This window comes from Nerophis ophidion, linkage group LG03 (genome assembly GCF_033978795.1).
Source record: "Nerophis ophidion isolate RoL-2023_Sa linkage group LG03, RoL_Noph_v1.0, whole genome shotgun sequence".
Taxonomy (NCBI): Eukaryota; Metazoa; Chordata; class Actinopteri; order Syngnathiformes; family Syngnathidae; genus Nerophis; species Nerophis ophidion.
This window is the reverse complement of record NC_084613.1, coordinates 28029026-28046904: the sequence shown is the minus strand read 5'-3', so window position 1 is coordinate 28046904 and position 17879 is coordinate 28029026.

Sequence of the window (17879 nt, the reverse complement as noted above, 5' to 3'; positions counted from 1 at the left end):
TGCAAAAAGGAGAGACCTAATCCCACGGCCACCAAACCGGAACCCCTCAATGCCTTGACTGCACCTGGAAATTCTCTCCATATAAATTATGAACAGAATCGGTGACTAAGGACAGCCTTGGCGGAGTCCAACCCTCACTGGAATTGTGTCCAACTTACTGCCAGCAATGCGGAGCAAGCTCTGACACTGATCGTACAGGGAGCAGACCGCCACAATAAGATATAATACCCCATACTCTCTGAGCACTCCCTCACAGGACTTCCCAAGGGACACGGTCGAATGCCTTCTCCAAGTCCACAAAGCACATGTAGACTGGTTGGGAAAACTCCCATGCACCCTCAAGAACCCTGCCGAGAGTATAGAGCTGGTCCACAGTTCCACGACCAGGACGAAAACCACACTGTTGCTCCTGAATCCGAGGTTCAACTATCTGGCGTAGCCTCCTCTCCAGTACACCTGAATAAACCTTACCGGGAAGGCTGAGGAGTGTGATCCCACGATAGTTGGAACACACCCTCCGGTCCCCCTTCTTAAAGAGAGGGACCACCACCCCGGTCTGCCAATCCAGAGGTACCAAAACCTGATGTCTGCGCGATGCTGCAGAGTCTTGTCAACAAAGACAGCCCCACAGCATCCAGAGCCTTAAGGAACTCCGGGCGGATCTCATCCACCCCCGGGGCCTTGCCGCCAACGAGCTTTTTAACTACCTCGGCAACCTCATCCCCAGAAAAAGGAAAGGCCAGATTCCCCAGGCACTGCTTCCTCATAGGAAGACGTGTTGGTGGGATTGAGGAGGTCATCGAAGTATTCCTTCCACCTATCCACGACATCCGCTGTTGAGGTCAGCAGAACACCATCCGCACCATACACGGTGTTGGCAGTGTACTGCTTCCCCTTCCTGAGGCGGCGGATGGTAATCCAGAATCGCTTCGAAGCCGTCTGGAAGTCGTTTTCCATGGCTTCCCCGAACTCCTCCCATGTCCGAGTTTTTGCCTCCGTATCCGCTGAAGCTGCACACCGCTTGGCCCGTCGGTACCTGTCCACTGCCTCCGGAGTGCTATGAGCCAAAGGAACCCGATAGGATATATATATATATATATATATATATATATATATATATATATATATATATATATATATATATATATATATATATACATATATATATGGTATAGTTCAAGACTTCCGGTCATTTGAAAACATCACTGCACATCATAATAGCAGCTACAGTTTCCATCTTAAGGATCTAAAAAAAATATTTGGGAATGTCTGGCGGGCCAGATTAAAAAGTTTAACGGGCCGAATTCAGCCCCCGGGCCTTAATTTGTCCTGGTCTGTAGTAGATGGTAGTTTTTGCTTTTGTTTATTTATTGTTTGCTATTGACATTGTTTAGACCAAACAATTGTAGGTTATGATTCATAGCCCTGATCATGTTCTGACTACCTTAGTTTTGTTATAGCACCGCTGTTCCGTGTCTTCTTGGTTACCATGGGTGCTGAATGGGTGCAGCTGCTTCTGATTAGTGTCTAGGATGCTCACCTGCTGCCAGGCCTTCATCAGAGAGCTATTTATTCCCTTTTTTTCCCACACTCAGTTTGGCTTCCTAGTTTGCTGCACACAACAGCTAACAACAGTTTCTACCTGCTTCCATGCAAACCCGTACGCTAAGTATTGTTCCATAGTATGATTCCTCTTTGTATGCTAGCTCCCGCGCTAGCCTCCTTAAGCTTTGCATCCGCGCTATCGGCATACTTTTGTGTTTCTGTTTTTTCATGCATGATTTATGAGAATAAATCATTTCCTACCTGCACGCTGTGTCCGGAGTCCATCTGCATCCTGGGAGATCGACCTCCGCATCACCATGCGGCCCGATGGTTACAGTATGCCATTAAACATAATAAGGAACTAGTTAAGATATTGTGTTGATATTTTTACACTAACAACACTCACCTTATTTTCTTTTTCGAAATTACAGTTAATACATGTGATCAGTATCGATCGATCTCACTCATGGATGATCTGTATCAAGATCAACAGCCTAAAAGCCTGATCGTAACATTCCTATTCAGAGGTAATCATCACCATTGCTGTCAACATATGCATTTAAAAAAAGGTGTTCCGGAAGATATGTTTGACCGTCAGTATCCCTAAATATTTTTCATTTTTTGGGAAAGTTCAGATTTCTTAAAAAAATAAATAAAAGATCAGGAAGATGCAACATGCTTGACTTTTGCGGCGGAAAAGGTATCTTAATCAGATGTTTCTTCTTTGCCATCGTTGGTTGAAAATAAAAGAAAAAAGTAACATGCTATTAACAGTTAAGAGCAACGGTTTCAAACTTAATTTGCCTTGGGGACGTCTGGGTGAGGCAATGGTTCAATTCAAGGTCACGTTTTAATCAAACGACTAAAGCCCTGTCTACATTAAAGTCAGATAACTACTTAAACAAATAATTATTTAGCCTAAGCATTGTGTCAGCCACACTAAACCATCGTTTAGGCAAGGGTGTCAAACTTATTTTAGAACGGGGGCCACGTGGATAAAAATCTACTCCCAAGTGGGCCGTACTGGTAAATTCACGGCACGATAACTTAAGAATAAAGACAACTTCAGATTGTTTTTTTTGTTTAAACATAGAACAAGCACATTCTGAAAATGTACAAATCATAATGTTGTTGATTTTAAAAAATGTTTACACTTACATGTTGCGGTTAATAGTATTCTATCTTTATATGTCGTTATCTATACTTTCTGAATATATTTTGTGATAATGTTCATCAGTCAACTCACTGGTGTTAAGATCAAGATACAAAAATAATATCAAAATCAAATTACAGGATGTTATTTATGTAGTTTTATCATTTTCCTCAACTGGTGCACTAACATCATGTAGTTTATTTATTTATTAATTTTTTTACACCTTTAGCATCATCTACAAAGATACAAAGAATTGCTATTGTGACATCTAGTGGACACATTTAGAACAGCATTAGAACAACTCCAAGGTTTCTCATTGTCCTATTGGGTTGAGTTTTTCCTTGCCCTGATTTGGGATTTGAACCGAGGATGTCGTTGTGGCTTGTGCAGCCCTGTGAGACACTCGTGATTTAAGGCCATTTTATTAAACATTGATTGATTGATTTTCTTCAATTCAAATATTTTGACTCATGTTTATACTGAGGAAACTCATCCCGCGGGCCAGATAAAACCTGTTTGCGGGCCTGATCCGGCCCCCGCGCTGTATGTTCAACACCCCTGGCTTAAAGTTCCCCTCCTTGGATATTTTTTTATACGGGTAAGTGCGCCGCGTATTTTTTCAATCTCTGGCTCGTAGCTTTGTATGGACTCACTGATTGTTTACAAACAGAGTTCTAGAGGAAGTGAAGTCAGAAAGGCCACGCCCACACAGGAAGTGACGTCAGCCAGCTTCATAACAACTGGAGCTGACCACATGAAAGATGGAGACGAGTCATCCAGACATGCCCGTGTTTTTCATTCTTCTACATGTACAGACACTTGTGGAAATCACACATGACTACCTTAAGAGAAAGCGATTGCAGCTATTTCAGATACAACATTTCTCAGACGGCAAGAGAAGTTTTGAAAGTCCAGGTCAGCTGTGACTTACCGAAAAACTTTGTCCATTTGTCAAAGGAGAGACAACAAAAATTCGGACTCCTATGGATGTGATTAATAACAAAGGTAACGTGGGCTTTGTATTACCTGGCCGTCGATGGAAGACTACGGAAAACAGCGAATTGTTAGGATAATTATGTAAATATTATCACAAAACTTTTATGCTTAAGGGCCATTGCTATAATTATTGTCAATTGTGCTGAAGTGTTTTTTTTTTATTTGTCTGTGCAAAGCTGGCAATCCAAAATATTGCAAGCCAGTCTGGTATCAGTGTTTGTGTCCAGGAACGGCCTGCTGACTGCCAAGGCCGAACACCGCCGTGACGCAGACAGTGCAGAGACAAGGCGATATCACCAGCGTCAACACATTTGCATTTTTGTATGATCATATATTGTGTCTAACTGGAGTTGTCGAGATAGCCCCCTTCGCTCAGCGACAGCTTCAGTGTTGTAAACAAGGACCTCCCAAATAAATAGAGGAAGCACGCGGGCTGGAATTTTAGAACGTAGTTTGGATCTGTAACTAGAATACAGCCCAAATAACGTGTCTCCTCAATTGAGCAATATTTAACTCTGTCTCTGCATGACTCCTTGCTTCTTGTCTGTTTTAATAGATGACATCAGTGTTTCAACCTGACACGAATGCATTTGGACTGGCAAAGCAGACTGTATCAGTTATTGTCCGCCACGTATGTTGCGGGCTCACCGTCTAGGTCCAGAGTATAAAAAGTCACCAAAAACGAATGGACAATGAAGGTGAAGGCAAAAGAGTGAGGAGTGTCCTGACCAGATATCTAGATCCCTAGTTTTATTGATGTAAAATTTATCACATTGTTTACATTCTCATGTCCATTAAATATTTGATTAATTTATGATGGCTCAGGTGTGATTTACGACAATAGTTCCCCACAGCACACTGGATTCCAGTTAATTGAAATACCACAACACTGCTCCTCTCTGAGCTGCCACCTTATCGTGGTAGAGGAGTTTGCGTGTCCCAATGATCCTAGGAGCTATGTTGTCCGGGGGCTTTATGCCCCCTGGTAGGGTCTCCCAAGGCAAACAGGTTCTAGGTGAGGGATCAGACAAAGAGCAGCTCGAAGACCTTTATGAAGAAGAAAAAACATGGACCCAGATTTCCCTCGCCCGGACGCGGGTCACCGGGGCCTCCCTCTGGAGCCAGGCCCAGAAGTGGGGCACGATGGCGAGCGCCTGGTGGCCGGGCCTGTTCCCATGGGGCCCGGCCGGGCACAGCCCGAAGAGGCAACGTGGGTCACCCCTCCAATGGGCTCACCACCCATAGCAGGGGCCATAGAGGTCGGGTGCAATGTGAGCTGGGCGGCAGCCGAAGGCAGGGCACTTGGCGGTCCGATCCTCGGCTACAGAAACTAGCTCTTGGGACGTGGAATGTCACCTCACTGGGGGGGAAAGAGCCTGAGCTAGTGCGCGAAGTCGAGAAGTTCCGGCTGGATATAGTCGGACTCACTTCGACGCACAGCAAGGGCTCTGGAACCACTTCTCTCGAGAGGGACTGGACCCTCTTCCACTCTAGCGTTGCCGGCAGTGAGAGGCGACGGGCTGGGGTGGCAATTCTTGTTGCCCCCCGGCTCAAAGCCTGCACGTTGAAGTTTAACCTGGTGGACGAAAGGGTAGCCTCCCTCCGCCTTCGGGTGGGGGGACGGGTCCTGACTGTTGTTTGTGCTTATGCACCAAACAGCAGTTCAGAGTACCCACCCTTTTAGGGAGCACTCGAGGGAGTACTGGAAAGTGCTCCCCCGGGTGATTCCCTTGTCCTACTGGGGGACTTCAACGCTCACGTTGGCAGCGACAGTGAAACCTGGAGAGGCGTGATTGGGAAGAATGGCCGGCCGGATCTGAACCCGAGTGGTGTTTTGTTATTGGACTTTTGTGCTCGTCACAGTTTGTCCATAACAAACACCATGTTCAAACATAAGGGTGTCCATATGTCCACTTGGCACCAGGACACCCTAGGCCGCAGTTCCATGATCGACTTTGTAGTTGTGTCATCGGATTTGCGGCCTTATGTTTTGGACACTCGGGTGAAGAGAGGGGCGGAGCTTTCTACCGATCACCACCTGGTGCTGAGTTGGCTGCGATGGCGGGGGAGGATGCCGGACAGACCTGGGAGGCCCAAACGCATTGTGAGGGTCTGCTGGGAACGTCTGGCAGAGTCTCCTGTCAGAGAAAGTTTTATTTCCCACCTCCGGAAGAACTTTGAACATGTCACGAGGGAGGTGCTGGACATTGAGTCCGAGTGGACCATGTTCCGCACCTCTATTGTCGAGGCGGCTGATCGGAGCTGTGGCCGCAAGGTAGTTGGTGCTTGTCGGGGCGGCAATCCTAAAACCCCTTGGTGGACACCAGCGGTGAGGGATGCCGTCAAGCTGAAGAAGGAGTCCTATCGGGTCCTTTTGGCTCATAGGACTCCGGAGGCAGTGGACAGGTACCAACAGGGCAAGCGGTGTGCAGCTTCAGCGGTCTCTGAGGCAAAAACTCGGACATGGGAGGAGTTCGGGGAAACCATGGAAAACGACTTCCGTATGGCTTCGAAGCGATTCTGGACCACCGTCCACCGCCTCAGGAAGGGGAAGCAGTGCACTGTCAACACCGTGTATGGTGCGGATGGTGTTCTGCTGACCTCGACTGCGGATGTTGCGGATAGGTGGAAGGAATACTTTGAAGACCTCTTCAATCCCACCAACACGTCTTCCTATGAGGAAGCAGTGCCTGGGGCATCTTTGGTGGGCTTTCCTTTTTCTGGGGATGAGGTTGCCGAGGTAGTTAAAAAGCTCCTCGGTGGCAAGGCCCCGGGGGTGGATGACTTCCGCCCGGAGTTCCTTAAGGCTCTGGATGCTGTGGGGCTGTCTTGGTTGACAAGACTCTGCAGCATCGCGTGGACATCGGGGGCGGTACCTCTGGATTGGCAGACCGGGGTGGTGGTTCCTCTCTTTAAGAAGGGTGACTGGAGGGTTTGTTCCAACTATCGTGGGATCACACTCCTCAGCCTTCCCGGTAAGGTTTATTCAGGTGTACTGGAGAGGAGGCTACGCCGGATAGTCGAACCTCGGATTCAGGAGGAACGGTGTGGTTTTCGTCCTGGTCGTGGAAGTGTGGACCAGCTCTATACTCTCCGCAGGGTTCTTGAGGGTGCATGGGAGCTTGCCCAACCAGTCTACATGTGCTTTGTGGACTTGGAGAAGGCATTTGACCGTGTCCCTCGGGAAGTCCTGTGGGGAGTGCTCAGAGAGTATGGGGTATCGGACTGTCTTATTGTGGCGGTCCGCTCCCTGTACGATCAGTGCCAGAGCTTGGTCCGCATTGCCGGCAGTAAGTTGAACACATTTCCAGTGAGGGTTGGACTCCGCCAAGGCTGTCTTTTGCCACCGATTCTGTTCATAACTTTTATGGACAGAATTTCTAGGCGCAGTCAAGGCATTGAGGGGTTCCGGTTTGGTGACCGCAGGATTAGGTCTCTGCTTTTTGCAGATGATGTGGTCCTGATGGCTTCATCTGGCCGGGATCTTCAGCTCTCACTGGATTGGTTCGCGGCCGAGTGTGAAGCGACCGGAATGAGAATCAGCACCTCCAAGTCTGAGTCCATGGTTCTCGCCCGGAAAAGGGTGGAATGCCATCTACGGGTTGGGGAGGAGACCCTGCCCCAAGTGGAGGAGTTCAAGTACCTAGGAGTCTTGTTCACGAGTGGGGGGAGAGCGGATCGTGAGATCGACAGGCGGATCGGTGGGGCGTCTTCAGTAATGCGGACATTGTACCGATCCGTTGTGGTGAAGAAGGAGCTGAGCCGGAAGGCAAAGCTCTCAATTTACCGGTCGATCTACGTTCCCATCCTCACCTATGGTCATGAGCTTTGGGTCATGAACGAAAGGACAAGATCACGGGTACAAGCGGCCGAAATGAGTTTCCTCCGCCGTGTGGCGGGGCTCTCCCTTAGAGATAGGGTGAGAAGCTCTGCCATCCGGGAGGGACTCAAAGTAAAGCCGCTGCTCCTTCACATCGAGAGGAGCCAGATGAGGTGGTTCGGGCATCTGATCAGGATGCCACCCGAATGCCTCCCTAGGGAGGTGTTTAGGGCACGTCCAACCTTTAGGAGGCCACGGGGAAGACCCAGGACACGTTGGGAAGACTATGTCTCCCGGCTGGCCTGGGAACGCCTCGGGATCCCCCGGGAAGAGCTAGACGAAGTGGCTGGGGAGAGGGAAGTCTGGGTTTCCCTGCTTAGGCTGTTGCCCCCGCGACCCGACCTCGGATAAGCGGAAGAAGATGGACCACAACACTGGATATTGTTCAGATAAGATACATTTAATTTAAAAACTTGCACACAAAGCAACACTGGAGGTGACTATGACATGCGCATTTTCCACACATGCACACTAGGTCGCGTCTCACCGCTGGACAGAGGGGGTGAGGGGGTCTTAAACGACCACTGTGTGTTTGTGGACAAGGATAAGGTTAGGTGGATTTACCCTGGATAACCTTAGTGTAGAAGGGGCCTAAGTCTGTTAAAAACTGCTACCAGAAACTATTGTCATGTTTTGTGGTCACGTTCTGTTTTATTTTGGATTCATTGTGCACTCTTCTTTGTTTTGTCACCATGCCAACCGAAAAGTTCACCTGTCCCCCTGAACTCACGCACCTGTTTTCAAGCACCACAGCACTATTTAAACCTGTAGATGCTAGGCAGTCAGCCTGGCAACATCACATTCTATCACCCTCTTCACACCCTTGCTATGTATGCCGATGATGCATGCCCATATCTCGTTCGAGGTAAGTTTTTCGTTATTCATGCCTTAGTGCCAGTTTTTGATTTATGTCCATAATTTTTGGAAAACCTCACCATAGTCCACTTCTTGACAACTATAAGTCGGCTTTAAGTCATACCAGGGCAAATTAAGGCCCGTGGGCCACATGCTGCCCGTTAAGCTTTTCAATCTGGCCCGCCGGACATTACCAAATACTTTTTTTTTAGATCTTTAAGATGGAAAGTGTAGCTGCCATTATGATGTGCAGTCATGTTTTCTAATGACCGTATGTCTTGAACTATTCAATGTATTTCAATGGTTGGAATCTGCACTTTTGGATGATGTACCAGTTACTATGGTAATCTAATTAATTACTATGGTAATCTAATTAGTTACTATGGTAATCTACGTCACAGCAGCTCAGACGAGGCACCAAGCAGTGTGGGTGGGAAGCGTTTCCACAGCCGCGGAAGGAGATTTTCACAACAAAGTTCTAAAGCTTAGTGATATATCAGCTAAATCATTTTGTAGGTGGGTTTATTTTGTACCTTTCGTGTTCATATTTCACAGTTTGTTGCATTTTTGTCGCGTTTCACTCGATTGTAAAATATGTCCATCAAAAGATGTTGTGACATTCATATTTTGTCAATATTCAGTGTTTTATCGTTCATAGAAAAAGTTAAAATTCCATTACGTTTTTTTAAGGTGGTCTGTCATAATGTTTTTAGCATTCAATCAGACTTTATTGTGAGGTTTTCTATTAGTGTTCCTAAAAATAGATATACCGGTCCCCAGACACATTTTTTTCTTTAAATCTGGCTCCCAAGTCAAAATAATTGCCCAAGCCTGCTTTAAGTCACTATAAATACAACAATGAAATGTAAAAATGGTATACATTTTGACACTGTTGAGTCCCCCAGGAGATGATCAGAGACATTTCTGCTTGCTTTCAGGAAGTTGCTCTTTGTACCGCTCATTGTGTGTTTTCACCATTAATAACACCAACTACAGTAATGGCAGTTAGTGTTCCGTAGCGGTCTTCTAGTACGATTCAAGATTGCAATAACATATTTCGCTATCAGCCGCCGACTATGCTATGAAGTAGAGGGCCAAAAAATATGAACTCTAAATTGTACTATTTTAATATCTGATCTGTAGTCCTGCCATTAATCCACGACGCTGTACTCCAACTCCTGCTGTCTGATGAATGATAAACTGGCGAGCAGACTTAATCCTTGAGAACTGCCCCCTGCTGCCTCGCTTTACATTCCCCTAACAGATGTAGTCCGGGGTGGAAATTTGCCATGAAATTAGGAGCAGGTTGGTGAAGAATTCCTCTCAGGACAGCACAAAGTGACTGAGCAGCATACAACTGACCCCCACTGGCCAGGCCCCTCGAGCCTGCATGTGACATCGCTACTTTTTGCTATTGAAGTGCAGGGCTGTGCATGTCAGCCTCGTTAAACCCATGTATAGTTTTGTTTTTTTAAATGTTAACCTTTATTTTAACTACCTAGAGCATGGATGTCAAACTGGTTTTCATTGAGGGCCACATGGCAGTTATGTAACAGTGAATAATGTATGAATTAGCCTCTGGATTTCATTATTAATTATATAAATTGTTTTAAGTGGACTGTCGATGTTACAGTAAAAACTTTACATTTATGGAATTGTACTGTAAACAAACTTTTTGTTTGTTTGTTTTTTAATACATTTTACATTGAAAGGAAAAACAGTACCACTGTTTTGTTTTTGTTGTTGTTAAGGGGGGCGGGGGGGTACTACGGTAAAAGCTAGCAGCTTAACTGCAATAATTTTTGTGTTCAATTTACATTTTATTTTATAAAATTGTATTTGAATTTTCCTGAAGGAACTCTCCTGAAGGAATCAATAAAGTACTATATCTCTATCCATCTATCTATTGGAAACACAGTACAGGTTCCTTTTTTATTCTGGCAATTTAGCTGCCAGTTTTTCTACCGTTAAAAAAAACAAATGTATCGTTTTTCCATTTACAGTAATACACCGTTAAAAACAAGATTTTACAATAAAAATATGGTAGCTCAGTCAACAGAATTTTAACAAAAAAATGGTAGTTTTTTTTCAATTTACAGTAAAATGCTGTAAAGATCTCTGTAAAATTAATTGTCATTGTTTTAATTTGATGGCTAGTTTGCTGTAAAATGATAAGTCAAGCAGATATTTAAGTATTTTTATTTAGAGAAAAAAACATTTGGAAAGTATAAAAATATACAGCAACATTTGCAATTTCTTCTGTCGAAATGAAACAAATCTAATGCATTTAGTGAGAAAATATTCAGTACTTAATTGATACAAATGATGTCGCGGAGCAGATCTGGCCTCCACGCCTTGAGTTTGACACCTGTGACCTACAGTGCCTGTGACTCTACAGTCAGACTTAATCCAAAGGTACTATTATTAATTTAATTATTTATTTTTGGTTTGAAATATTCTTACAAGAAAGTACATAATTTCACAAATGTGAGCAACTTTGAATTCCAATATATATTCTCATGGGACAATAGTATTCTGTAGATGTTAAACAAAGATATACCTTAAAGTAGTTGTGTACAGAAGGGATGGAACTGTAAACAGCAATAATAACCACGGTAAAACTCCCGATAGTTAGTGTTACAGTTTTAGATCTGATATCGGTAGGTCATGAGTTTAAACCCGACTGAGTCATACCAAAGACTATAAAAATGGGACACAATACCTCCCTGCTTGGCACTCAGCATCAAGGGTTGAAATTGGGGGGTAAATCACCAAAAATGATTCCCAGGCGCGGCCACCGCTGCTGCTCACTGCTCCCCTCACCTCTTAGGGGGTGATGGTGATGGATTAAAATGCATAGGATAATGTCACGACACCTTTTGTGTGTGTGACTGTCATTAGTACTTTAACTTTAACTTTAAAGGGGAACATTATCACAATTTCAAACGGGTTGAAAACAATAAAAATCAGTTCCCAGTGGCTTGTTGTATTTTTTGAAGTTTTTTTCAAAATTTTACCCGTCCTTGAATAGCCCTAAAAACAGCATTAAAGTGCTTGATTTTCGCTATTTGCGATGTGACTATCTATTTCCCTGTGACGTCATACAGTGCTGCCAATACAAACAAACAATGGCGAATACCACAGCAAGATATAGCGACATTAGCTCGGTTTAAGACTCGGATTTCAGCGGTTTAAGCGATTCAACAGATTACGCATGTATTGAAACGGATGGTTGGAGTATGAAAGTATTAAAGAAGAAACTGAAGCTATTGAGCGAATAGCTATTGACGCTATTCATAGCCATAGCATGGCCGAATAGCTGCGTTAGCATCGCCGGTAAAATGTGCAGACCAAACGATCAGGACTTTCTCATCTCTTGACACTGGATCAACTTAAATCAGTCGATTGGTAAGTGTTTTTTTCGCATTAAATGTGGGTGGAAGGAAACGTAATAAAGTTGCAAATGCATCTGCAGGTTATCCATACATCTCTGTGCCATGTCTGCTTTAGCACCGCCGGTAAATAACATGTTAGCATCGATTAGCGTAGCATGTTAGTATCGATTAACTGGCAGTCAACATCAACAAAACTCACCTTTGTGATTTTGTTCACTTTATAGTTGCAAATGCATCTGCAGGTTATCCATACATCTCTGTGCCATGTCTGCCTTAGCACCGCCAGTAATAGCATGTTAGCGTCGATTAGTGCAGCATGTTAGCATCGATTAGCTGGCAGTCACGCCGCAACCAAATATGTCTGATTAGCACATAAGTCAACATCAACAAAACTCACTTTTGTGATTTCTTTGACTTTATCGTTGCAAATGCATCTGCAGGTTTTCCATACATCTCTGTGCCATGTCTGTCATCGCCGGTAAAATGGGGAGTCACTTTGGTACATTCAATGGGGTTCTGGCGGCAGACACTTTCGCATCTTCGGGCCAGTGGTGCAACTTGAATCCCTCCCTGATAGTGTTGTTACACCCTCCGACAACACACCGGCGAGGCATGATGTCTCCAAGGTTCCAAAAAATTGTCGAAAAAACGGAAAATAACAGAGCTGAGACCCGGTGTTTGTAATGTGTTGAAAATGAAAATGGCGACTGTATTACCTCGGCGACGTCACATTCTGACATCATCACCACATGAGTGATGAACAGAAAGGCGTTTAACTCGCCAAAATTCACCCATTTAGAGTTCGGAAATCGGTTAAAAAAATAAATGGTCTTTTTTCTGCCCCATCAAGGTATATATTGACGCTTGCATAGATCTGGTGATAATGTTCCCCTTTAACTCACAGACTGACTGGCACCAGCCCGATAGCTTAAATGCTAACATAAAACAAGAGTTATAAATGCATTTCCCCATTAAAAACTGACACACCCCAATCTACACATATATAAAAACATTGTGTACATTGAACCTACAAGCTCTGCGCTCTTAGAACATAAAAAAATGTTCTATACTCAGATTAATACAACACACAGGTTGGGTTTTTTCAGTGCATTCAAGGACCGCAGAACAGAGTAGGACGCCAACGCTTGCCAGAAAAAAAACAAAATAATAATAATACAATATTTTATTTTTTACCCACTTTTACATTGTAAATCAATATGAAGTGCTACAGTACAAACCAATATTTAAAACAATAAAAGCTTAGCCATTAAATGAGTAAAAATACTAAGACTCAAACATGTTTTGTGAAGTACTGTATAAGAAACACAAAACATGCAAAATATATATATATTTTTTTAACAATGTGTCTATTTATTTTAGTTATTAAAAAAAAAAACTTGGTCAATATAGTTCAATATGTATAAGTACTTTTTGGCACCGCAATAATAATGATAACCATGATAATTTTGGTCACCATAACTGTGATATGAAATGTTCAGATCATTACAATCTTAGTGGACAGTTTTATACAGTATTGTAGATGTACCTTCCGCTGAAAATGACTAAACGCATCGAGTGCAGGGATAGTTGTGTTTTGGTGACGGTAGCGTTCTTATGCATGAGTGCCGTTGGCACTATGGAGCTACGGTTCCTTGAGGGAAACATGAGTTCCGACACATACTGTGACATTCTGAAGGTGACAATGGGGGTGATTTGCTACGTGGAAGAGGGCTTTACACAATATGCAGAGAAAATGTGTACTGCATATTCCCATGTGTGTTCTCAGCCTAGAGAGTTGTTGTTGACACGTGTGTGTTGTCATCACCTGTGCTAAACAGAGACGCTCGTCCAAAGCCTGGCTTCAGTTAACGCTTCTCTCCTCCTCCTCCTCTGATCTCAGCACCAGCCTGGATCTTTCGCCCCCTGGCAGTACAGGTGGCGCTTTATTGTGATCTCAGGTACCATGTGCACTCATACCTCTATGAACACACACACACACACACACACACACACACACACACTCACACACACACACACACACACACACACACTAATACTGACAACTGACTGCCAGCCATGCATGCTTCCTCTACCTTTATGTTAGGTTACGTTTTACAAAAGAAAACAAAAAAATATATATATGTATATATATATATATATATATATATATACATATATATATATATATATATATATACATATATATATGTAGGTGTGGGAAAAATCACAAGACTACTTCATCTCTACTGAACTGTTTCATGAGGGGTTCCCTCAATCATCAGGAGATCTCCTGATGATTGAGGGAACCCCTCATGAAACAGTTCTGTAGAGATGAAGTAGTCTTGTGATGTTTTCCCACACCTACATATTGCGCTCTACCACGGTATCGAGCACTATTCTCTGGATAATCCAATCAAGACACATATATATATATATATATATATATATATATATATACATATATATATATATATATATATATATATATATATATATCAGATCCAGCCAACATCCATCACTGTGGCCACCAATGGCGTTGTTTCAAAAATCAGTAATATTAATTTTCATGTTTAAATATTATGTGGCTGTCACAGAAATGCATTTCAAATATTTGGGTTTTAATGCCTCTTTCACTCCAAGAGTTTCCCGACCCCTGCTCTGGAACGTGTTCTTAAAATTGTGGCGACATACATACTTTGGAAATATATTTGAATTATTGTGTTTTTTTTAAGAGGAGTATTTGTTTTTAAAAACACAAATATGAAGGAAATGGTGGATTCTGTACGTCTTAATAAATCTGTTCCTGTGGGCAACTCAAATGTATGATAACTCATTTTCTTAATGGTGCCATAAACTAAATGTAGACATTTCTGATTAGTCAAATACTAAACATTAACTGAATGTGATTTCTTACTTTTCACAGTATTTTGAACAAAATGTTATTGGAAAAAGATGTTCCTAAAAAAATATTTATAAATATTAGAGGTGGGAATTTTTGGGCACCTTATCATTCGATGCAATTCCAATTCGATATAGAATCGATTCTCTTTTCAACATGATTCTTGCAATTCATTATTTGTTATATGAATTATAATTAAAACAAACTTTTGAAAACACGTCACACGTTACAAAAGCCCCTCTTAGCTGCTGACATTTGACCTATACGTGCAGGTTTGGCCTAAAACACATATTTTTCAAATAAACAAAATAACAAAGAACAAAATAAAATAGAGAAACACCAATTCAATCCCATCTTTACAATAGTTAAAATACAAATATTAAAAGCTATTAAGATGGCTTACAAATACAATAAGAAAAACAAAAGGAAAACCAAAAATTGATAAAAGCAACAGTATTGATAAAAATAATGATAGTAATATCAGTAATAGTGGTTTAATATTTTTCATATATATATATATATATATATATATATATATATATATATATATATATATATATATTTATATATATATATATATATATATGTAAAATCAATGAGGTGCAGTCAGGGGAGGCAGTGCCTCACCTGTGATAATGCAAAGAAATAAAATATATAATGATAAAATAATTGTAATTGTTAGTTTTAAATTTTCATTTAGCTTCGCCAATTTGGATTATTTTTTCTTTAAAAACGTAGAATTTTCGCAATCCCTCGTAAACTTCTCTGTCTGCCATGTGGCCAGAGCGCGTTTTTGTCTGGTGTGTTGCTGAGCGTTCAAAACGGCAGCAGACTGGGGTAGATTCTGCTGAAATCCTAAGTATTGAATGAATACAGAATCGTTTTGAATCGGAAAAATATCGTTTTTGAATCGAGAATCGAATCGAATCGAAAAAATCGATACATTATCGAATCGTGATCCCAAGAATCGATATTGAATCGAATCGTGGGACACCCAAAGATTCACAGCCCTAGTATATATATATGTGTATATATATATATATATATATATATATATATATATATATATATATATATACATTTATTTATGTGTATATATATATATGTATATGTGTATATATATATATATATATATATATATATATATATATATATATATATATACATATATATATATATATATATATATATATATATATATATATATATATATATATACATATATATATATATATATATATATATATATATATATATATATGTATATATATGTATCTTGATTGGATTATCCAGAGAATAGTGCTCGATACCGTGGTTGAACGCACACCTACATATATATATATTTATATGTATGTATGTATGTATATATATATATATATATATATATATCTATATATATATATATATATATATATATATATACATACATACAAATATATGTATATATATGTGTGTACATATATATATATATATATATATATATATATATACATACATACAAATATATGTATGTATATATATATATGTATATATATATATATATCTATATATATATGCATGTACAGTATATATACATACACTTAATATATAGAGTATATATACACATGTACACATATATATAATCTCAAAAATTATGAATCGATTTTAAAAAGAAATAAATACAATTTGCGATTTCGATATGAATCTGTTTTTTTTTAGCATCCCTAATAAATATATTTTCAATAAAGCATGTTGACAAAATAGCAGCCGCTACAAAACCGTTATATTCCATTTACAATGTAACGTATTGTATGAATGCACTTATAAATACATTTTCTTCGTCATGGATCATGTTGAATAGGTGTGAGTACAAAAGGTTACACATGTAGCGATGAGTTCCACCCCACAGGTGCAGCACGCAAGACCCCGGACCCATAAAGGTGCTAAATTGCTCTTTTATTCAGCACGTAGATTCTAGTACTCTGTCACCTTTTGCTCCCGTCTCCCCTGGAACATCCTTTGGGGTTTTTTTCCCCTCTCATATTTTGCCGTCATTGTCTGGATGTTTTTGTCAGCTCAAGCCTGGAGGGCACCGGAGCAGCAGCGGTTTCGTCCTCACAATTTGCTGCTTTTCATTACCAGCCTATGTACTATTTCGGGAGGGGAGACACAGACACAGACACAGACATGGCTGTAAAAGTCGGGACCGGTGACCCTCCTGTGGGGGGTCATGGTCATGGGTCGCTTGGCGAGTACATGCTGGAATTCGCCTCACTAAAGGAAATCCCTTTGCGAGGGTTCTTGGTGACAGACAGCGAGCGGGACGCAATATCACAAACCTTTTATCATTACACTTCTACAAAATATAACAATAACTCCTGTTTGATGTGGAAAATGGCAATTAATGAATGACCAGGTGCTTTAAAATGGACATTTTCTTGCAAACATATTCCAAGCCCCTTCCTGCTTTGTCACTGGTAAGAATATAACAGCAAATTTCCACTGACACGCACAGTGCTGCGCTGGTAAATTAGTACTGGTGCTGAGAATTAAATCACCGACATAGAAATATATGCACGTTTAAGTTTTAATTATGGTAAATGTGTTATTTGTTATTCCGCTCAAGTCCCAGTAAGTTGAATGCTGCAGACACGTTTGTTACTGGATACTTCCAAATGTGCTTCTTCTGTCTTGGAGACATTGTACAGTATGTGTAAGCAATATACAACTATAATCATTTAACACTTGTCTATATTGACTAATGTCATGTTTTAAACTTTAATGTTGTCCAATTTAGGAAGTTTGGTAACACTTTAGTATGGGGAACATATTCACCATTGAATAGTTGCTTATTAACTTGCACATTAGTAACATCCAATCCAATCCAATTTATTCATATAGCACATTTAAACAACAAAATGTTTCCAAAGTGCCGCACAACAATATTAAAAACAACATTCAAATACAATCCTGAGCTCCACCAATGACTTAATAAAAACAACAATAAAATAAATACATATAAAACCAATATAAAACAATATAAAATAAATATGATTAAAAACAATTTTAAAGGGTAAAACCAATTAAAACAGTAAATAGAAATCAACATTTTAAAACACAGAGGACAACAAAGGCTAGGGCTAGAAGCTGTACTACTGAGGTAACACAGCTGCACTC